Below are 24,076 nucleotides of genomic sequence, written 5' to 3'. Positions count from 1 at the left end.
ATTTTTTAAAGATATCTTGAAAGCCTCTGTTTCTGAAAAACTGTTTGAATACTCAGCACTTGAACATCAAAGATGTCTAAAACCAGACTAGGTATGGTGAAGGATCAACCCCTTTATTTCTACACCCTTCAGAAACTACCAGTATTTACTGGTGGAATAACGGAGTAATGCAGCTGTTGTATCACTGTGATTGCTTTCTGTTTGTTTCATATGAAGCTGACAGGAATGCAGCACCTTACTGCCTTTCCCCTTGCAAACTCAAAGACATCCCTTCTCAAGATTGTTTTGAAATATAAGAGAACTGCATGTTCAAAACATTTCTCAGTAAACGTTTTGAATAATTCATCTTAAATTTTGTTCTCTACTACAGCGGTGTAGCTGCACTGAAAAGCGAAGAGAGTTTTTGATGAGAAAACACTTATTTAAAGTACATTTCAGACAAATTATTTTTAGATGCCTTCAAATTGCTGTGGGGAGTAGAAGGGAGAATGAGGAAAAACCTGGAACACTGAAGACACTTGTCTGCAACACTTGTTAAATGCTCCCTTGTTTTGTTTGTGAATCTGTAGTAAAATGAACAGCATCTTAAATACAGATGGTGAAGGCTGTGAACTCCTTATTCAGTCTGTTTAATCTTCCACAACACTTTTTGTTTAAATTTGTGAGTGACTCATAGCAGTGGCTTCAGCCAAGCTTAGCACAGACAGACTTTGTGCATGCCCACACAAATACTGATGAGTCTATTCCCACTGTTGGCTTGGAAGATTCCCACTATCACTATCTTGAGCTTTTTTGAGGAGAGATTATTCTTTGCATCAGCTTCTGCCAAAGTATCTCATGTTCTGGTGATGGGAATAGTCGGAGACAAAAGACTATATATTCATTTTCATTTATGACCTAATATAGCAGATTAGTTTTTGCATTACTTAAAATGAAATATTTGCCCAATGAATTATGCTTTTATAGGCCCCTGCATAATGGTCTTTCCTTTACAGTTAAAAATCTCTCTAGGCAGTACCTTACAAAGAGAGAGATATAAAATTATGTTGCAACAACATTTTCAAAATAAGAATCTACTTAAACACCAGTGCTTGTGGTTCCACAAAGATACGAGACTTCAGTGGCCAGAGCAAAAAATTATATAGATTTGACCTTCAGAATTAAAATCTTAAATCTTCTTTCAAATGAGAATTCTCTTCCTCATGCAAATTTCCACCACATGACAAGCGTAAAAATAGTTATTATATAGCATGTTTTGTACTGTGGTTGACTGTCCATTCCTACAATAATTAAACAGCACATTTGTTCAGTATGTAGATCTTCTGCTCAAAAAGCAGGCAGGATGAGATTATCCATACCATAGAAGATCCAGCCTAGGGATCATTACTGTGCTACAATGATCTACATTTTAAAAGAAAGGGTTCTACCCCACCCATTTTTCTGAGATCGATTCCTTTCCTCTGGTGACACAGTTTTTAGCCAGATCAGTTCTGTCATTTGGCATATTTCCTGGCTGATCAAATGCCAGTGTCAAGCCTGAGGGGGAGGCTGTGGAAGTGCACACCTTAGAGCAGAGTAGGATCTCCCATTTTGGCACTGCCTCTCATTTTAGGTTGGTGTAAATGACCCTGGCACCACAGCTGAAGGTTCTGGTGGCCTATTATTAAGTGTAGCAGCAGTGATGAAGCATAGCAGGGTATAGCTTTTCTTGGAGTTTTACAGCAGATCAGCAGAGTGCTCTGAAACTCTATTGCATACAAGGGCCTAAGAGCCAACCAGTTCCAGCTGCTGGCTCTCAGGCCTTCAAGCATGCAAGAGTGTTTCACATGTGTTATATACTCTACTGAGGCACCAGGGAAGGTGTGTACACTTAAGGATTAGGATAGGGTTGAATAAATGAAATTTGACATCAAAATTGGGGTAGGAATTGGCTGTGTTGGAATATCACCCTAAGAGCTTTTATATTAATTTGGATGCAAACCCTGTACATACTTCATGGGCTCCTACTGCACTGAAACATGCCTGACCACAGTCTGATAACAGACTGCTTCCAGCTTGTGATCTGGCTCATGGTGAAAAGCATGCTTGTGAAGCTTGTACTCAAAGAATGAATTAAAGGCGGGTGTCTTCCCAAAGAAACTTGGTGGTGACAGCTCTGATTTCAAGTTGTATATTTCAGGAATTTTTCTTGGCATTTACGCAGGCAAACTGAAGTTTTCTTTGTCTGTAAGGAGTCTGCTGTTACATCTGGGTCTCATAATGCACCTGTAGCATTGAAGATGTTCCTTTCTTTATAGGCAAGATCTCAAGATAAATTGTGAATGGGTGAACCCTAAGTTTTGCTTCTCACTTCAGGCCTTTAAAGAAGGCATTTGTTTCTCAAGCTTCACATAGGACTGCTGTAATTTCCTCCACATTTACAAAGTCTCCTTTTTTATCCCAGTCACTCTAATAAACCTTAAGTCATAATTTTTAATTAAAAATCTTACCCTTTGTTTTCCCAATCAGCTTAGGCTGATCTAATACTTATGTGCACACAGCTGGAAGGCTCCAGATGTATCAAGAGGTGCACTTACAATTGACCAGCAAATTAAGATCTTTGAGTATACAGTGGCATGCACTAGGTCAGTCTAGACCTCAGGGCAGCAAATGACTCATTTCTCTTCTGATTATATCATACTTTTTCCCGTTTTCAAAACTCTTTCTACAACAATGATTGACAAATTGATTAAAATTTAGGGGAACTTGCCATTATATGAGTACAATTAAATACTGTACAACATAACATATCTTACAAGAAGTGACAGTGGAAGAAGTATCTAGAAAGTCTTCTGAGTTCCTGTCATTACTGTATTCTGTTATACAATACTGACTTGCAAAATGAAAGCTGGAAGATACTACAGCCCAGTGATGGAAATACTTCTTCTGTTCACACTCTGATATACTCCATCAAACACCAGGCTAGAACTATAATTTAGATGGCTTACACTGACAGCTACATTCAATGATGGTAACTCAAGTAGTAAATAATTAGCCAGTTGCTTTTCTAGGTGTTTCTGAAATAAATTGTTACAGATACTTAAACAAATCCATCTATGCATTTATCTAAAGTTTTAATGAAAACTGACAGCTTGCACATTCAAGCATCCTTCAAGCTCCCTAGAAGGCCAGAAGAAGGTCATAAACCTGCCTGCTGCTAATGCTATACCATGAAATAAGCTCCAGGCTTTGCACCAGTCACAAGGGCTCATCACACAACATGGCATAGTGAAAGATGTAGGAAGTTATTTCAGATACTATTGGGTTCACATCACCTGAATAGCTACCAGATGGGGCTCAGAGCTGTCTGCAGATTCCAGCTGGGGGGTTAGAGTTGCCCATGCACTCTGAAGTGGGATGAATGGGTTCTCTGTGTCACCCCCATCCTGAGTGTGAAACACATCTGGTGAGAGTCTAGGAGGTAGACCACTGGAGCAGACATCTGTAGGGAACCCATGGGAAGAGAGAAAAGCTGAGAGTGCTTCCTACATTGTCTGGCAGTTCTTTAATTATCCATTCGATGTGATCTGTTAATTCACTGCAATCAGGGCACTAAATTTCTGCAGCTAGAGAGAGAAGAACCTTTTCAGAAGCTGCATGGATTTTAGTGCTGTCCTACCAGCCAAGGCTGGAGAAGCCTTCAAACATTCCTTCTCAGTCAGAGGTCAAGAGTTACAATAAAGGGAATATGAAATGAAAAAGATGACTGAAATCTAAATATTTAGGTTTCTATTAATCAAAATATAAAACATTAATACAAAAGCACACCAGATTACTAATCTGCAATGCAGGGTTTTTAAAAGAGTAGTTATCACATTTTTATTTTGGTGTATCAGGTTTAGCTGTGTGTCATAGAGCTAGTATTACAGCTCATTTCCTGATATTTGAAACTTTTGTTCTCAGAGCTGGCAAATGGATGTTTACCTGTAGTGAACTCAAAAATCAGACATACATTAGGCTAAATAAAATCTATAAAGCTTACTCAGTGCAATTCATGTATTAGTCATCTATCAGAGACAATGTATCTCAAAGCACTCGAAAAAAGGAGAACTTAAAGCTACAATCCACTCAGACTTTGTGTGAAAGCAGCTGTTCTAATAAGCTACTTCATTTAGAAATTAAACCTACTTGGGTATTACTGCACAATTCAAAAAATATCTCCAAATGAAAAATGAGCTAATTTTTTAGCTGTAGAACTGTATGCAGTGGGTTGTTCTGGTTTTGTTAAATATTTCATTAGCTATTTGCTATTCTGTTTCTTAGTATGCATCTTCTTGTTTATTCCTATTAGTGAAGTCAGGTCAAGAAGCCTGTCTCGTACAGATAAAAGAAGCCAGTATGATGGGCAGGAATTCTTAGGGGCCTTGGGAGAGACTGTTCAGAAAACTGTGTCTCTCTCACTGATGAGTTTTAATTTTCTCACGGTGAATATTATTGCATGGTTGAGCTGCACACTGTAACACTTATGTTCTGGCTCAGGGGATCAAGTCTACACTCAATTAACTTTGCAGATGACATCAAGTTGGGCAGGAGTGTTGATCTGCTTAAAGATAGGAAGGTTCTACAGAAGGATCTGGACAGCTGGATTGGTGGACCAGGGCCAACTGTATGAGGTTCAGCAGGGCCACAAGTCACATCAGCCCTATGAACACTACATGGGGCAGAGTGGCTGGAAACAGCCTGGTGGAAAGGCCCTGAGGGACTTGGTCAAGAGCTGCTCAGTGTTTCTGCAAGGGTCCGAATCCTCCACTGTTTTCTTCACAGAAAAAGTTTTATTTCCATTTTCCATTCAAATAACTCTTCTTGTGTGTGATTTTAAGTGAAGCTAAATAAGAAAATGGAGGAAACAAGTGCTTTTTGTAAAAGTCAGAGCCATGCATTGGTGCAGAAACATCGTCTCCTTTCGACAAAGAGGTTTTATGTGTTTTCCTTACCTGCTGCGCTATGGGGAAACAACCATTCACTTTGTGCAACTGTAATCATGTGTACTCTTGTTTTACTGTACCCTGTGCCCATTGCTGCAATTACAGACATTTCACATTCCCTGAAGAAATATTTTATAGTTAAAAATTACACACACACACATATATATATATATATATACATATACTCCAGAATATTTTGCAGACTGAGAGAGAAGAAAGTTGCTCGCTGGCTTGACAGTTTAGGGGCTGATGCTTTGACTCGGTGTTGCACAGAACAAAACGGATCTGTTCTGGGATTTATAGAAATATGGCTACACAGGCAAAGACTAGACACAAACTCTGAGAAAGAATACATGGATAACTAAAATGAACATGGGCAATCAAAGGTATCTTCCTACTTTCTATCTCATCCAATGGAATGAAAGTGTTTACTTTGCTGGCTGATGTTTATTCACTAAAAATATCAGGTGACGGAAACTGTATAAAATGTGATCTATTTACACAAAGGTTGAGAGTGAGTTGAATGATTCAATGAGTAATATAGTGATGAGGGACATAATGGCTTATTTCTACCCTAGTGACATCATGCATTAATTTTGTCAGATTATTCAGGTCTTGAAATGGGACAGGGGAACAATCTTGGTGCCTCTCAAACGAAAGGGTGTGGTAAACAGCCAGGAGAAAGGGAGCTGATAGCAACAGAACATTAAAAATGTTCATGAAATGTGTCAAGGCAAGCTCTGTAGGCTTCATTTAGTAAATCTTGAAGAAATATCCATATCTCAAAAATTAAAGTTTAAAATATTTTCTCACAGTGACGGAACAAAGATTTGTAGTTACATGTAAGAGAGAAGTTCGAACTTTAACAAGCAAGTGAAAAACTCTACAAGCCTCCACTATCACCAGTTGTTGGTGACATTAGACATGATGTTGGTGATCTGCAGATCACCATAAGGATAGATGACATCCAGACTTCAGGTGATATGGTAGCCCTTAGGCTAAATCTAAACTAGGGGCTTTTCTGTTAGGGCAGCCTAGCTGGGCAAGTCCTGAGCCTGGTGCAGACCTCAGCACAAATTTGACAAGTTGGTCCAGCTTAGAGCTAGAGTCACCTGAAGAGAACTTTCCACAGAGCACCATACCTGAACCACAGATCACCACAGCAACTCACCCACTTTATCTTCATACATACCAACAGCCTTGACTAATTCTGCTACAGGACACTGAGAGCCAGAATGCTGTGAAGTAGTTAAAGGGGGACTTGGAGCTAGCTCAGTTATTCTAAGAATGGGGACATCAAAGTTTCAATGTGGGGGAGCCTCAAAGTAGCTTCACAGGAGAAAGTGACAGTGAATTGTCTACTAATGAGAAAAAAAAAATTCAGGGGCAAGAATTCTGCAAGAAACCAGGAAACACCTACAGGTTAACTTACTGGCTAGCTAAAGAAACGTAAAGCACAGCTGAGATGAAGCAGAGACAGAGTAGGTGGCTGACCCACGTAAGGCCTGGGCCACAGACTTTCCAACATCTCAGGTTATCTCACCCAAGTTTAACACATGTGGTGATCATGAGAAACGGAAATCAAAGGGAAAAAAGGTGGGAAAAGTGTAAGAGAACAGAAATCACAGGTCCTCTCTTAATGTGCATGAAGATTAATGACAGAGAGAGAAATAATTTTCTTCCTTCGTTCCTTCCTGTAGAATATAAAAGTTCTTGAGTCTGAAACTGTGTTAACTACTGCTTATGGAAGGGTACGTCTGTGTCCATGGGGGTGTATATATACATGTCTAGTTTGGGATTTGTGATGACAGGTTGTTTAGCTAAGGGGCAAGATTATGGTGTTAGGACCATATTTGGAAGAGAAATTATTGTTAAGTTTCCTTTGCACTCCCTGATATGCTTTTAGTTCAAAAATTGTTATGAAAATGGATTTCCCCAAGCAGTTTTATAGATAGGGAGACAAATAACTGAGCAGAAAAAACTTAACTCCTACTCAGTCTTGGCTGTGGAATCACTGCTGCCACAAATATACAACGACCACCACAAAACGGGCATCTCGGTTTGCTATGTTCAGCTCCTGGTCTTGCACTCAGCAGAACACACAGACACATGTAATCTTAAAGATATACTTAACCCTTTCCTTAATAAGAGTCTAAAATGCTCCTAGTATTCTTTCCAGTCCAGTGCAATTACTGGGTGAGATGTGGGGAAAATTAATGGCATAAGGGAAGGTTTTGTTCTAAGGGAGAGATCCTTTCTTTTAGAGTTTCTACACACACTATATTCTTCCCTGTCCATTCTTCCTCTATTAATATTAATAAAAGTTTCAAAACATTTCAATACATTTCTAATACTGAATTACATTAGTCAGTGGCTCTAATTATGTTATTTCTTGAATCCAAACTGATTCCCAGCCTCAGTCCTGTTACCAGGTTTAAATAAGAATATGATTCATCATTTACAGAAATCACATTACATAAGTCACAGAGTTTCACAACTGAGCACACTGACTGTCTGCACTGAAGCTACAAATAGGAGTAGAGAGGATTTTCTATCCTTAGTTTGAAATTAAACTTATCAATCATGTGAACTCTGGCTGAAATGAGAACAGAAAACGTTCATCACATGTTTCACATGTTCCAAACTAATAATAGTCAGGGACTGGTTTTCAAAGAAACACAGAGCTGTGCTTAGGAAGGGTGCAAATCCCAAGTAGAGCTGCTACAAATAAAAGCTTTGTTTCTTTTTTTGCTGTTGGATTCCTCATGAGAAAAATTTACTCCATATGTAGTACACACAATGGTTTTGCAATTCTAATGAAAAGTGTTAGCTACAGGCAGATTATACAGCGTCAGAACTTTAGTACATTCAGCATTGTACTGTGGCCTACAGATGTGACTCCAATAATAGTAAGTGAGCTCATCCTTAGTGTGGAAGATTATTCTTTAGGGAGAGAATAATGTAAGTGATATGATCATTACATCACCTTTTCCTGTACATTATTCTCACTACAGCTGACAGGGCAAACATTTTTCAGTTTTAAGTTACATTATTTGCAAATTTTGCAGAGTCTAGATAAAAGTGGTATTTGAAAGTAAATGCCCTTTAAGGTTTAATTTGATAACAAAGGAGGGCTAATGCTGCAGTGTTCAATTACTTGTTCAGTATCTCCATCTGTTTTCTTCACAAAAACCAGCTATCCCATAATATTACATCCCACATCTATTAATGTTAAATATTTCATTTTTTAGGTAAAGATTCTGAAAAAAAGATGTTTCTAATCTGTAGAATCACAGAACCACAGAATGAAGGCTTTGGGTTGAAGGAAAGGACCGATCTAATCAGTGTAGAAGAGTTCTTAATACTAAACTCAAAAGAAAATTGCCAGAAGTTATAAACTCAGAGAAATCCGTGTTCAGATCAGAGCAGTAACATGTTAGATCAGAGCAGTAACATGTTTTCATGAGGAAGGAGTCAACAGAGTCTAGGAAAAATGGAGAAGGACTACTTATAATGGCCTGTGGTGATAGGACAAGGGGCAATGGGTTTAAATTACAGCAGGTTAGATTTAGATTGGATATCAGGAAGAAGTTCTTTACTATGAAGGCAGTGAGAGGCCCAGAGAGGTTGTGGACCCCTCATCCCTGGAAGTGTTTAAGACCAGGTTGGATGAGGCTTTGAGCAACCTGTTCTAGTGAGAGATGTCCCTGCCCACAGCTTGCAGATTGAAACTAGATGATCTTTAAGGTCCCTTCCAACTCAAACCACTCTATGAATTAAGAAATCTGGAAAGATTCCTTGGCTTTTCCCATGGTTTTGGTAATAATGGCTTATGTCCCTATACTGAAAGATGAGAAGAAAATGATGTTCATAATGATTAGGATTGAATTTATCATGAAAAAATACATTTACAGATATTACTGCATAAAGGAGGTAATAATGTAAACCAACAGCATGAATCTTCCTGATTTTGAGACTATAACATTCATAATTGTGGAATGATGCATACTTGGGTCTTATTTTTCCAGATCAAACTGCTGCTCCACAATTATCTCAGCACCTGCCATCAGAATAACTACTCTCAACAGCGTGTAAAACCTTTTGCCTAGACTGTATTAGCACAGACACGGCATTCATGTATCATGGCCTAGTTTCTGATAAATAAGGATGTTGTGAGGATTTGGAAAGCCTAAGTGCAAATCTTACATAGCATTTTTAGAACCAAATTAATTTAGCAAAAGAAATCTCCAGTTTCAAAATGTAAACAGTGTTCCTCAGACAACTAATACAATAAAGTTTTTAAAAATCAGTCCATTTGCTCCATTTAGTGTATTGGACTGAACATTGCACCTCTTTGCACAGCCACTTGCCACTGGCAGTGTTAACAGAACAGAAACATGTTATTGGCTTGACCATAGGATACTGATCCAAGTATTTTGTGTAAGGAAATAATCAACAAATATTTATCCTAGGTTTGGCTTCATTGCTATGGTATCTACCCCATGCACTTGTTGCATCCACAGAGATTTCCTGCTTCACTACATGTGTTTCTGCTATTGTACTATATTGTTTTTCCTGCCTCAACAGTTACCAAGCAGCCAGCAGTCACCATGCAGTGTAAATGCTACAACATCAGTAGACAAGTCTCCTAAATACAATTAGATGACATTCTGGAAACCTGCTTATAGGTATAAAAAAAAAAAAAAAAAAATCCATTTTCTTCTTGTTCATATCATTCCCAGATGCAAACGGAACAGAAAACATTTTAACTTTTAAAAATTCACATATTTCTATAGAGCTGTTTGTGAGAACTACAGTTAGTCAGTTGTCTTTCAACGTAAGATTTTCCTGATCTAAAGCATGGCAGTGCTCCCAGGGCCTACATTTCATCAAAGTAGATCCACTTGCAGACTGGTGGTCTCAGAAAATGGTTTGCAGGCACCAAGCCAAGTTGGTAAGCAGATCAATAAAGACAGTCCTTTGCTACAAGCTGAACTCCTACTTTAGTTAACATTACTTCTCTCTCTCTATTTGTTGTTGATGTTTGGTTTTGGTGCTCCTTTCTTCCCTCTACCTATTTCCCAGACCACTTCTAGGTGTTCCTTCTGGTTTGGATCAGCAGGTGGCAATATGTGCTATGGCTGGTGTGGAGCTACTGCAAGCAGTTTGCCTCACTGGTACCCACACTCACTGGCCAACCGACTACAGCTCCTTGCAAGCAAAATGTGATGGGCTAGAACAGCTTCCTCCTGCCAGGCAGGCAGTGCATTATATCTCCTAATTCACAGATTCACTCATTCACAGATTGCATTGGGTTGGAAGTTACCCTCAAAGGTCATCTTGTCCAACTCCCCTGCAGGGAGTGGGGACACCAACTAGATCAGGCTGCCCAGGGCCACATCGAGTCTGATCTTGAATGTCTCCAGGGATGGTACCTCAACCATATTCCTGGACAACCTATTTCACCATTCTCACTGTAAAGAACTTCTTCCTTATGAATCTAAATCTACCGTTCAAAACCATTGCCCCTCCTCCTATCACTACAAGCCTTTCTAAACAGTCCTTCTCCAACCTTCCTGTAGGTCTCTATCAGATATTGAAATGTAGCTCTAAGATCTCCCTGGAGCCTTCTCTTATCCAGGCTGAACAGCCTCAATTCTTTCAGCCTGTCTTCATAGGAGAGGTGCTCCAGCCCTCTGATCATATTTGTGGCCCTCCCCTGGCCTCCATGCCTCTCTTGTGTGGCCTTTGACACCACCAATTCTCCATCAAGTTTGGTTTGAAGATTATTACAGCGGACTGGCAGTAACAGTCTGAATGCAAAGGGCTTGCTTCCACAGAAAAACAAAACATAAATACAGTGGAGAATGTGAAGATCTGGAAATACCAAGATAATAGAATCACAGGATCATTAAAGATTGAGAGCAACTAGAACCCAACTACCACAACCACTAAGTATATCCTGAAGCACCACATCTGCATGTATCTTGAACACCTCCAGGGACAGTGACTCTACCACCCCCCTGGGCAGCCTGTTCCAATGCCTCACTACTCTTTCAGTAAAGAATTTTTTTCCTAATATCCAATCCTGATTACAGACGGGCCTGTAAGAAAAATATCAAGTATTACAAGATCTTACAAATGTAAATACATCCCTGACAGTTATGAAATACTCTTTGTGCTGTTGACAAAAATCACACAATTGACAAAATTTTAATTCAATCCTTCTTCATAGCAATGGTGCTGCTTTAATCAATAGATTTCATGATGAAGCCTGGCTTCAAGAAGAAACTGTTAAGGGTAGTTTTCATATTAGGTATGATCCATATACCCAAGTGCTTTACTGTCACCTTTCAAAAGACCTCCCTGAGATAAGCAGCTACCAGTTGTATCAGTTCCCAGGGGTGAGAAGCAAAGACACTATTCTTCTGCAGAAGACCTTGTTGCTAACACTTGAACTGGCTCACATCTGCTGACCCTGCTGTGTCACCAGAGCATGTGCCCATCTAGGTGCCTTTGGCAGGGCAGTATGTCTATCCCTGTATGAAATTTTACTGGTTAAAAAAAGGTTGTTATGAGTAGGAGCAGAAGATTCTAGGTACCGATGCTGTTATACCCTTAGCAGTGTGGTTGGTGGCTGAGAGCTGGTGTGGCATGGGAAGAGAGTTTCTTTCAAAGGAAGGGTCACGCTTTGCCAACTCACAAACTTGTGTGGGAACACAATGGAACTTTTCTTAGGGAACTTTGTAGTGTAGATGAGGCCCAAGGAAATGAGGCTCTGTGCTTCCAAGGACACTTCTCACACTGACAAAGCTAGCTAAGCGCTTCCAGCCCCCTTTCCTCATCACTGATCATTTCCAAGCCTGTGCTGACGCCCTGTTTTTTCTAATGTAATTGTCTGAGGAGCTGAATAATAAACCAGACCTGAGAGCAGATCCAACTTTAAAAGCTCTCCTTCTCCCCTCCCCCCCCCCCTTTTTTTCCCCTATTTTTGAGGACATGCTGTTGAGAGAAACATCCATAGAACTAAGACCTGCAAAACTAGGGGCCAGATCCTTAATAACATTATAGCTAAAAAAACATATTAGGTACCTAAGCAAATCTGTGAATCTGATCTTATATGACCTGTTTAGAATTCTGAGAATCCACATGTCCTGGTTTGATTTAGAGAAGAACTAATTCTGTTCAGTGATTTTACTTTTCAGCTCAGTCTCTTCTAAAGTAACTGCACTTTCTGAAGTTCAGGGCATGTTTTTGCAGACAGTGTCTGCTTCTAGCAGTGACAGTGCTGATGTTTAGAGTTACTGCCAAACACTGGTGTGCAGAAGGGCTTTTGCTTAGGCCTGCTCCTATGGACACCAATTCACTGCTCAATCTTGTGTGCCCGTTGTGGGTGCAGAGTAAAAGGCTGCACCTGTGGGGAGGAGTAGGCAGGAGAGGTGACCCTAAACTGACCAACAAGGGATTCCATCCCATGGATTTCATCTTCAGCATAAAGCTGAGAGATCACCAGGGCCAAGCCTCTTCTTCAGTGGCTGGTGTCCAAGGAGGGCTTTGTTCTGCCTTTGACCCTGATCTGTGTGTTCCTGAATCCAGTTTCCATCTGCTGCTGGGTCCAGCCTGGGACTTCCCCAATGCCTTCCCACAGCAATGGTGTCACTGTCACCGCTGATGCTATCAGGGGGGTTGGGTTTGATATTGATTTTGTATCTATTTGTATATATTTCATTTTATCGATTTCATGAAAGCTGTTTTAGTTTTCTTTTCCAATCCATAAGTCTCTCCCCCTTATTCCCTTTCTTTTCCTCTTGGGAACAGAGAGAGGTTAGCAGGGAGTGTCTGTCACTCTAGTGGCCAACCCAGCCCTAACCCTTAACACCACATCATCCGATTCTGGCAGATACCATCACATTCTGCTAAATTCTTCTCTGACACTCTAAAAACACAGTTAATCTTCTTTTTTATTCAGTAAATGAATGGTATTTTAATCTGTTGTCTTCCAGATGCTGAAGTTACATATATTTCACAGATTTAGTTTCAACAGAGCTACTAAAAATGTTGCCTTAAGCCCTAGCTGAGGGATATGCAAATGCAGCAGCATACCCAATATATTTGCATTAAAGATCTAATTGAATTAACTACTCACACAGCTTCTACAGTCAGCTTGTCATGGCTTCCTTTGCAGCTTGACTACCTCCATTTTTAATAGAGAGATTTAAAAGCTTTTCTCCCTTCCCCTGGGATTAAAGCTAGTGATGAGCACTAATTAGCCACCTGCACCCACAGCACAGTGCTACAGCTTGTTTACCTTACAAAGGCTGCTGCACCCCTGAGGAAAAGTCTGTGTGGTGGGGTTTTTTGTTATAAACATTTCAAGTTCAGTTCCTTTGAGAAAAGTATAACAGTTTATGCAATTTTTAGCATTATTAGAAGGAGAAAGACTCCCCTTTTCTCACAGTGCTACCTGAATTCTGTAGAAAAGAAAAGTAAATGCTGTTTATTTTCCCTCTCAAGTTCTCTTTTCCAACAAGCGAGTCACACATTTGGTGCTAGCTGCAGCACTTCGCTTGCAGCGTGTAAAAATCAGACTTTGCAAAGAAAAGTAACATTTAGCAATCATAAGAGCTTTATCCATGTTAGCACAATGTAGAATCCACTGATCAGCCACTTAAAATAAAAGAACAAAATCAGAAATATATAAAAGAAACCTCTTCTCAAATGTTTTAATGCAGTGATATTTAGGCAGGGTTTTTATTGACAACTTTTGCCTTTGAGCGAAGCAAGATTTAGGACTAGCAGCAGGTACAGTTATAATTTAAACTGTATTCTGATTCTTGTTTACTATTTTTCCTTACCATGACTGGCTAAGAATGGTACAAAAATGTTCTGCTTGCTTTGTTTTTCTTAAGTTCTGACTCAGTGGCAGGCAAGTACTACTTATGGGCCTGATGTAAAGCCTCGTGAAGTCAACTGGAATGTTTCCAATGACTTCATTTGACTTTGGATTGGGTCTGAAGTGCAGCAATTTACTCAACTCTGGAGCATAAATTACAGACATAAAAACCCCAAATTATTTGTGTCTTGCTGGATTACTGACAGCAAAATGTATGATGTCAGAAAAATAATAGGCAGAGATAGCCTGCACAAGTTGGAAAAGCTTAAAATATAGCCAAAGATAGGGGAATAATCTGGCAAGAAGAGAGACAGTCTCTGTTCCAGTGCCAGTGAAGGAAAGCTGAGTAATTTGACAGACATTATGTGATTAATCTAGTAGGAGAAGACATTATCTGTCTCACTCAGTCACCACTCTGCTGTCTGATCATTGGACTAATACCTGGAGGGGACAATGGCCTGCTGTCACAACAGGAAGAGCTCTGAATCCATAACAACTGATGGAAACCCCCATGGAAACATTCAGAATTCTAGTGGCCTAAACTCAGAACAAAGGCCAACAGTGTCAGCCAAACATATCAGCTGAGTTTATTGCCAGAGTAAGGATGACACTGCTGGAGTGAAGTGAATGTGAATGTTATTTAACAAGAAACCAAGGAATCTCCATAACATTTAGTTTTAAAGAAAGAATTCCCAAATCCTGCTCTTCCAAAATTCCAGACAGTATGTCTTGATGAGTTAGGAGTAATACAATGAGCTAGGTACTTGTTTCAGTCACAATTTACTGATTTTCTCCTTGTTTAAAAACCTCAAGGTGCCAACATCTTACCCTAGGTACACTGGGCAAACTAAACAGAGTTCTTGTTACAATGTGGTTATGTGGTTGAACCAGCTCTCCTCAGGTGAATGTTTTATTTCAGCATATAAAATAACCCAGTCCTCTGAAAAAAGATTGGTTATTTGGAATAAACTCATTTTTCCCCTCTGGGAGAGCCTGGAACAGCTGATTGTGCAACAGCTGTGTCAATCCACTTCTAAAGCTGTGTGAAACCTTAGTATTCAAACACTGGTTTCTCCTAGATCAGAAGTATTTTTAACTTTTAGTATTTGGTTCAGGTCATACTTTAGCTGTACATCTTCAGCTTCACCTTACTAGCAAATCAGGAAGCATTTTTGTTTTGTGAGGTATTTACATAAAAGCATTTGTATTTTAGAAATGCTGAGAGAAATATTAAATTGGGCTTTAATGTGAGTAAATACCTTTACACCAGTAGGTAATGTTACATTGTAAGCCACAGAACTGAAAGACACAGATTCTTTGTTTATAAAGTTGATATGCAAAATAAAATGGTATAAAAAAAAAGATACAAAGATGCAAGTTAAACTTTAAAATAAGAAGCTGCATATCCTCAGTTAATGATTTTTGTCTTGCATCAATTTATATGCATAATTTATTTATACAGTAGCATTTACTGATTTGGTTTTGAAATAATGTTTTGCTGTTAGAAGCCATCTCCCTCTCCCAAAAGCAAACAAGCCCCCTGTGAATAAGTTAATAAAAAGGTTTTAGCATTTCCTCTCTATTCAACATTCTCCACATTTTGATTCTCTTTGTTTTCACAAACTGTTTTCCCAACTGAAACAGGGATGGAGAGAGAGATTGGACAGGCAAATGGAAAATAAAGGCAAGAGGGTTTTTTTATTATCCAACCAGATGATACAGAAACAACTACAGATAAGGTACTGGACAGACAAACCTTTTCCCAGATCACACCTGCGCCCTGAAATATGGACATTTTTTACTAACAATCTAATCACAGATTCTCCTCACATACAGCCTCAAATTGTCATGGTCGTTATGACACAATCGAGGCTGGAACAAAAAAGAATGGGAAATGGGAAAGGGTATAGAGAAGAAACCCTTGGAATGCATGGAAAGTACTTTTAAAAGTCACTATACAAGAAAAGATGCTTTTCCAAGATACATTTTTCCCTTTCTTCTTATACTGGATATAGCAGAAACAGTCTTATTTTCTTAAGCAGCATCTATTTTCTGCTGGACAGATCCCATACCACCTCAGAAGTGCTGTGCAGTCTTGTTCCAGTAAAACATGTGCTCAGCTTTTAATACATGTCTGTGTATTAATGTCAACAGATAATAAACTATTTGATGCAAAAAAGCTTTGTTTAACGTTATTAAAAGAGAGAAAAAAATTGGTAGGATTCCCAGGCAGGATTTTTGCAGACATTTTCCCACATAAGACGGGCAATTAGGCAGTATGAAAAGTGACTTCCAGTTCTCAAAGTTTCACTTCATTTGGAAGCCAATATGATTTAGTGGCTAGACTAGCTAACAGACAAGGAGCCAGAAGAGTTTAACATTTTCAGGCAGGCTGGGCCATTCACTGCATTACCTTGGGCTAATCACTTCACTGTCATGTTCTTTAGTGAAACCATCTGTAATACTGTGTCAAAACAGTGTCCCCTCAACCCCCCAGTAAAAAAAAAAAAAAACTCATTGAAAAACAGATGCTAAGTCTGGTTCTGTTCTCCAAAGTAAATACAGTATAAAAAGGAGCAAGACAAATACAGCATGGGAACAAGACATTCCTTGAGCAACCTTAGTAAGTCAAACTGAAACACAGCTGCAATGAAAGCCTACTTGACTGCCATGTTGTATATCACTGAGGTAGAAGCCAGCATAAAGCACACTCTAATGTCTACTTGATTACTAAATGCTCCCTTTGAAACTAGATGGCAAAATTCAAACTTCTACAACTATAACCTCATTGACTTGAGAAAAAAAAAAAAAAAAAGGAAATCCATGGAGAAACATCCTGTGGAGCCTAAATTTCATGCACACAAAAGACACTTTTAAGTCAAGGAAACAGGCACTAAGTGCTTCCAGTACTTTGTGTTCTTTGCTGACACAAATGCACTGTGCATTTTTATATTATTCTATCAAAGAGCAAACAGTTGACATAGCCATTGTTCTAACCTGGACACCAGCTCAGACTATCTCCTGGAAAACAGCAACACGATTACCACACAAAGATAGACAGCAAATGGAAAACTAATCTGGCAGCTATGGCACAAGAATAGAGGCCAGGAACTCACCCAGCCAGATATGTCAGACACTTCCTGGATGATCGTGTGCATATTGTCAGATTTGGATGTTCCAGTTTCCTCATCGACAAAATGGATCTAGCAGCACTAATTAAAGAAGTTCTGAGCTTTGAGACTGAAATGAAAAAAAGGCCTGAAATTAAGGAGGAAGTGCTCGTTGGTAATTATGGCAGTCTTACTCAATTCTTGTCCTTTTCACCTGGAGAGATGGGCCCAGGTGAACCTCATGAAGTTCAACAAGAGCAAGTATAGGGTTCTACACCTGGGCTGGAACAATCCTCACTATCAATACAGACTGAGGGACAAGGTGTTAGAAAGCAGCCCTGTGAAAAAGGATTTGGGTGTGCTGGTGGGTGAGAAGCTGGACATGAGCAGTGTGTGCTTGCAACCCAGAAGGCAAATCACATCCTGGGTTACATCAAAAGCAGCATTGCCAGCAGATCCAGAGAGGTGATTCTACCACTTTGCTCTACTCTGGTGAGACCTCCCCTGGAGTACTGTGTACAGGTCTGGAGCCCTCAATATAGGAAGGACATGGACCTGATGGAGCAGGTCCAGAGGAGGGCCACGAGAATGCTCAGGGGGTCGGAGCAGCTCTGCTACAAGGACAGGCTGAGGGAGCTGGGGGTGTTCAGCCTGGAGAAGAGGAGGCTCTGGGGAGACCTAATAGCAGCCTTCCAGTACCTGAAGGAGGCCTACAGGAAGGATGGAGAGAGACTGTTTGCAAAGGCCTGCAGGGACAGGACAAGGGGCAATGGCTTCAAACTAGGGAAGGGCAGATTTAAATTGGATATCAGGAAGAAGTTCTTTTACTGTGAGGGTGGTGGAACACTGGGACAGGTTGCCTTGTGAGGTGGTTGAGGCTCCTTCCCTGGAGATACTCAAGGTAAGGCTCAGTGAGGCCCTGGGCAGCCTGATCTAGTTGAAGATGTCCCTGCTGACTGCAAGGGAGGTCAGACCAGATGATCTTTGGAGGTCCCTTCCGGCCTGGACCGTTCTATGATTCAGTTACTGCATCAGTCAGTTCATTTAGCATATCACCAAGCATTCTGCAGTAGAGGCATGCACAGCTTAAATGCCCTTATATGTCATCATCAGCTGAATTAATACTATCTCTTACACAGAACACACATGACTTTTGTACTTCAAGGCATGAAGAAGCCCAGTATCCTACTGAAGTGCAACACAAACTGTGGAAAATCTGTAGTTTCAAACAACACTACTTGCAGTGGTTCCCAAACCCTAGGAACACAACTGTCTTTTCAGTCAAGCAGTGTGCTGGCGGTTACACTTCTTTTTATAAACTTAATCACAGCTACATGCTGCAATGCTGTCACCCCCTTACATCAATAATAGAACTGGAGGTAGCCACAGCATGGGGAGCCACTAATGTATCACTTCAGCATACAAAGAGCCTCTCTCGCTGCATCAGGCCAACAAACCAGTGTATTTCCGTGCCTTCGTACAGCTGGCAGAGGCAGAATAGATGGGAAAACAACCTGACAATCCCCTGCTGCTTTATTTACACCTCAGAGTTGTAGTACAATGCCTGGGAACAGACTGAGTTCAGAATGGGGCATTTCTTAACCCTGTGCGCTGGAGGTGGGCTGCAAGCTTCATGTTTTCACTCAAAAATCTCTTTTTACCTCTTTCTTTTTTTATGGTGGTGGTGGGAGATGGAGGCAGTATGCATTGAGCGTACTGCCTGTGTTCCCCTAACAACATACCCGTTCAGAAGTGCCTGCGTTCCCTCATCTCACCACTCTTGAACACAGGAGGACAATGAACATGTTCAGGGCGCTGGTGCCACCTGAAGGCCACCACGCGGAACTGCCACTAGCCCCAGCACCATATGGAAAACCTCTGCATCTGCTGCAGACTGCCACTTATTCTGCTGCTGAGAACAGCACAAGCACCAGATGGCTTTAGCTGGCCTGGCAAAACATAAAAAGTTGTTACTACTCACCAAGATCGTCCACCTCTTTGTATAGGTTTGTGAGGGTTTTTTTTTATTTATCACTACAGCTTTATCACTAACACAATTTACCCTGATCTTACTTACAGATACTATTTCATTGCACTTGCACTTGAAGCAAATCTGATAGTACTATGAACTGCTGGTCATTTCAGAACACATCAGAAGCCACAGAATTAATAGTCTGCAGCACTAGTAGAGATTTCTATATTTGAATGGTATTCTTTTTTCTAAGTTTGGTAAAAGACAGGCTCCTCCAATCATGAACAGCCTTCTTAAGCATGAAGAAAAGTACCTGCTTTCTGGAAGATCCTGACTTTGTGACTGATTTATGTGTAAGGTTAAAAAAATGCTCTTCCCTGGTAACTTCTGTGGGTCTCTAAAAGAAAATAGTAATAAAATCAATCAGGTTGGTAAATTTAAAATTTAAATGTTTGCTTTACAAAACAAATACTACAGAAGTTGTATCATTAAGCAGTATGGACTTTCTGCTCAAGCTATAATGAAAGCCAGGCTGCTGAACATTTAATCTTGGTTTGCCAAAGTGTTAAACCGGTTTCTGTCAAGATTGTTCAGCTAACAATTTGGGAGCACAGATGAAAGATGAGCACATTGTAGAGCAGGTCAGAGAACTAAAAGTCTAATGGGGTGCCATGGCAATATGTGTGGCATCTAGAAAAAAGGGAACACAGCAGGATGCTTGTGCTGTTGTGGCAGGATGGGAGTATGGATGATGTAAAGACAGAAGACAGAACTGTGGAAAACCATGATTTGGTATTTCTGCTGTTCCAAGATAAGCTATGCTTAGAACACAACCATTCATGACTTCCAAAAGCTTTTAAATTACTTTTCTCACCTCGCCTCTCAATATTTCTTGGCTACACAAATTATGACTTCAGACCAGCATCTTCAAGACAATTCATGAAGAACTGTTCCTTGAGGGTAGAAGGAACAGCTTTTGCCACAACACTTTTCATCATTTCTGTTGTATTGAATGGTTATCGTTTGTCTAAAAGAATCCTACCAAGGAAAATGTTGTTCTCCAAATTAGAGACTGCAGTGGGACATTCTGGCCAGAATCTCAGAATACACCTCCTACAGCAGCATCAAAAATACTTCTGGTAGAGAATTAAGAAATTGACCATTGTGCCACATGCTGCCCTTATATCCTTTTTCATTCAACGTGGCAGCGCCTTAACCAGTTGCTCACACAGGAATTCATTCCACAGGCTCAAACCAACCCTTCTGTTGCTTACACTCTTGTGCTGAGCTATGAAGTTGCTGACTGTGCCATCAGCCTATAATTTTTTAGGTGCTGCCAACCTGAATGCTAAGCGCCTGGAATCTGATGTAATATTAAATCTGCAGGGAAAGAAGGCAGCTAAAATATCAAGCTGGGCTTCTAACCTTGACCAAAACTCTCCAGAAGGTAAAATGTTACATGATTACTGCATTTTTGAAGAAGAATGATTTCAAACTCAAGTGGACCTCATTTTTGAGATGTAATGAAGGAACATAGGTCCTGGGAGTGTAGTAGAAAAATCTCCCTGATGTGAGAAAAGACTGAGGGACCTGGGTCTCTTTAGCTTGGAGGAGACTGAAGAATGACCTCATTAATGTTTATAAATATGTAAAAGGCAAGTATCAGGAGGATGGAGCCAGGCTCTTCTCAGTGATGCCCAATGATAGGACAAGGAGCAATGGGTGCAAGCTGGAGCACAGGAGGTTCCACGTGAACATGAGGAAAAACTTTTTCACTGTGAGGGTGACAGAACACTGGAACAAGCTGCCCAGAGAGGTTGTGAAGTCTCCTCTGAAGACATTCAAAACCTGCCTGGATGCATTCCTGTGACCTGCCCTAAGTGATCCTGCTCTGGCAGGGGCCTTGGACTAGATAATCTTTCAACGTCTCTTCCAATCCCTAATTTTCTGTGATTCTGTGATCTTTCACTAATGAATAGAAAACAAAGTTGTAGCCAGCTATAAATAGCATGTGGGAGTAACACAACCTTTACTATATTCTGCTACGATTGTACTGCTCCTCTACAAGATGGACATGAAATCCAGGTCTGTTCTTCATCAGGAGAATTAAAAACAAGTTTATCTACCCACAGAGATCAAAAAATATAATGGTTTGTGTTGAAGATGCTCTTATCCCTCTATATTTAAACCTAATCCATCACCCACTAACTGCAACAGAAATCTTTCTACTGAATCAGTTAAATATTGAACTGAACTATTTATGCTACATCTGATGTCAGGAAATGTTGATTACAGAACCTCTTACTTACTGTTCAATGTATGTACTTAAAGCTTCTGCATGAAGGGCAGAACTGTCAGTATGAACACAACCTGGATAAGAAACTGTAAATATTCACAAAAAACTCCAAAACCAAGCAGTTGTGACTCGTGCACACATCTGATGGGGAACCATGGAAGGATTAAACTAAAACTTTGAACAGGCTACTCAGTTTTGGTACAAGGGGTCTGGGACATCTCTAACATCCTTGGTCTCTCAGGTTGAAGTTTGACAAGGATCTGGCCTGGCACTATACCAGAACCAAAACCTGTCATCTCGTCTCCATTTCTTTCCTACCTTCCCCCTCTCTGGTGCTGCTGTTTGCACAGTAAGTGCACAAAAAAAAAAAAAAATGGTTTGAAGACCTGATCTCAATGAAAATATTGCAGGGGAACACTTGGATGTTATCCAGGCCGGTTTTCTCAGTGTGATTGTCTGGCACAAATGCAGACACACAGAGGCACTATCAGCTTAAATGAGTGCTGTACCACCATTTTGGAAACAAGATAGGGTTAAATGACTTGCACTGGACTGTTTTATAAATGCTGTCAAAAATATTGTTCACACGCTAGCTCCTATTTAACACGTACAGAAAAGAGATACAATTGCACCCTAACAGATAAGGCGTAGTGGTTTATATAACCTCAAATTCTATTTCAACCAAAAATGGCCATTTCATACAAAGATAAAAATCTCACAGTGGACCTATTAAGCAAATAGACAAGCTAAAAATAGCCTGGTTTTTCTCTAACATGAAAGCATTTTTTCAAAAAAACTGTCTGCTTACCCATCAGACTTAACTACCACTATGCTAGCTAGCTTGAAGTATTTTATTGTATTAATCCCCCTAAACACTTTGGCTTAATCATGTGTTTGAGTGATGATTTCTGAGACTGAATAAGCATTTTATTTGGATAAACCCCAAAACAACCCAGCCTGGATTTGCTGCACAGTTGCTGACTGTAGTCTGGAGTCACAAATCTCCCTGCTACTGTTTTATAGTCTTTTTAACGTATTTCTTCATGTTTGTTACAGCATTTCTGAGAAGGAACAATGCGATCTGAGAATATCAGTGTAACAGCACACACATACGAGGGCACAGTTTAACAATTCGCCTTTCGGTAGCCAGGCCGATGGGACCCGCCCAGGCCGGCTCCCCGTCTCCTGTCCCACACCTGTTCTTCCGGGCTGCTAGCTCAGGGAACAAAAAAATGCACCCGTCAGAAATAAACTCTTAAAAACGTTTCCCGCTGAATGTCACAACCGGGAGGCTCATAGTTAGACTAAACGACTGGGGAAGCAAAGTCCTTAGCTGGCCTAAGAGCAGACAATCCTTCCCACCCTTCATGGCAGCAGAGCTGAGCACTGAGGGAGATCTTCCTCGTCTGTACCACTGCGTATCCCCGGGGGGAGGGGAGACGGTACATGAGGCGACTACGGTTCGCCTCGGCACTACCCAGCTCCTTAAAGTAGCTCAAGGACGAAATCAAAGAAACAGCTCCCTGACCTAAACGCTGCGCCCTCCTTCATCACCTGCGTATTCTCCCTGCCCGCCTCCTTCCCTCCCCTGTGAGGCAAATGGTACGAGCAGCAGCAGCTCGCACAGGTGTGGTCGGTGGGACAAACCAACAGCGGGTGGAGGGGGAGTGGTCCTGGCTGAAGCGAAGAGTGATGAGAAGTGGCGAGGCGGGAGGGCGAGACCGGGACGGGGTTGGCAGCGGCTGCATCATCGGGGAGCGACGCGAGCAGAGCGGCCGCCGCGGGAGATTGAAGTGCCGGGGCCGCTGCGCGGCGAGGAGGGAAGAGAGGAGGGGGCGGCGTCGCTGCCGCCACTGCAGCCGTTGTTCGAGGGGAGGAGAGGAAGAGAAGGGGGCCGTCCGCCCGCCCGCCCCTCCGCCGGTAAGCGGTGCCAGTCAGCGGGTGGGGGGAGTGTGGAGCCCGGCCCCACAGCCCCGGCCGTGGCTAGCCTGCCCGCGCATGGGGGCCCGCCGAGGAGACAGGGCCCTTCTGGTGCTGATTCTGCTCAGGGTAGCCGCTGGGCTGCAGGCCGAGGGGCCGCGCCTGCCCGGTGCTTGTCCCCGGCGTGTGCCGAGTGGCCCGTGCCGGACTCGAGGGCCGGGAGGAGGCTGCTGGTGGACTGGAGTCGTCTGAAGCGGGAAACGGCAGGCGTGAAGCTGAGCCAGAATTGGTCTCTTTTCAAGGTTGCAGCTTGATGAGTGCAGGCAGCTCCCCCCATCCGCAGTGGCTGCCTCCCCGTCACTTTGCTGGCCCAGGTATGGGCACAGAGAGGCCCTGAGCTCAATCACATAACAAATTTTTGGTTTAAAAATAAAATTGATGGGGTTCTTCCTCTCTCTCTCCCTTTTTTTTTTTTTTCCCTAGCTTGAGTCAGCTTCCTGCTCTGATTCAGTGCCTGGGCAGCAGAAGCACTTGTGTGGGCGATAGAGATTGGTGCAGAGAAGGAACTAGTGGCTGAAGCTGCTGCTTGTGGTAGAAGTGCTGGCTGAAAGTGTTAACAAACCTACTTGCTTATTAGGACATATGTAATAACTCATGAGTTATAATTTGGCCACTCTTATCTTGATGGAGCATTTGTTTTAATGGTGAGGTATTTCACATATCTTGGTGGATGCATTTCTTCTTATGCCTTAGAAACTGCATGTACAGGCTAGGTTTCTTCACTGGGAACTTAACCTTTTTGGAAATGGATTGCTTCCTGTATAGCAGTACTTGAGAAAAAGCCATCTCTGGGCCACCATTACTTGATCCGCTTCAGAAGTCAGTTGCAAAAAGAGCAGGCTTTTAGGGAACTGACAACCA

Source organism: Indicator indicator, chromosome 25 (assembly GCF_027791375.1).
Source record: "Indicator indicator isolate 239-I01 chromosome 25, UM_Iind_1.1, whole genome shotgun sequence".
Classification (NCBI taxonomy): Eukaryota; Metazoa; Chordata; class Aves; order Piciformes; family Indicatoridae; genus Indicator; species Indicator indicator.
The sequence above is the reverse complement of the archived record's forward strand: the minus strand, read 5'-3'. Positions refer to the sequence as shown.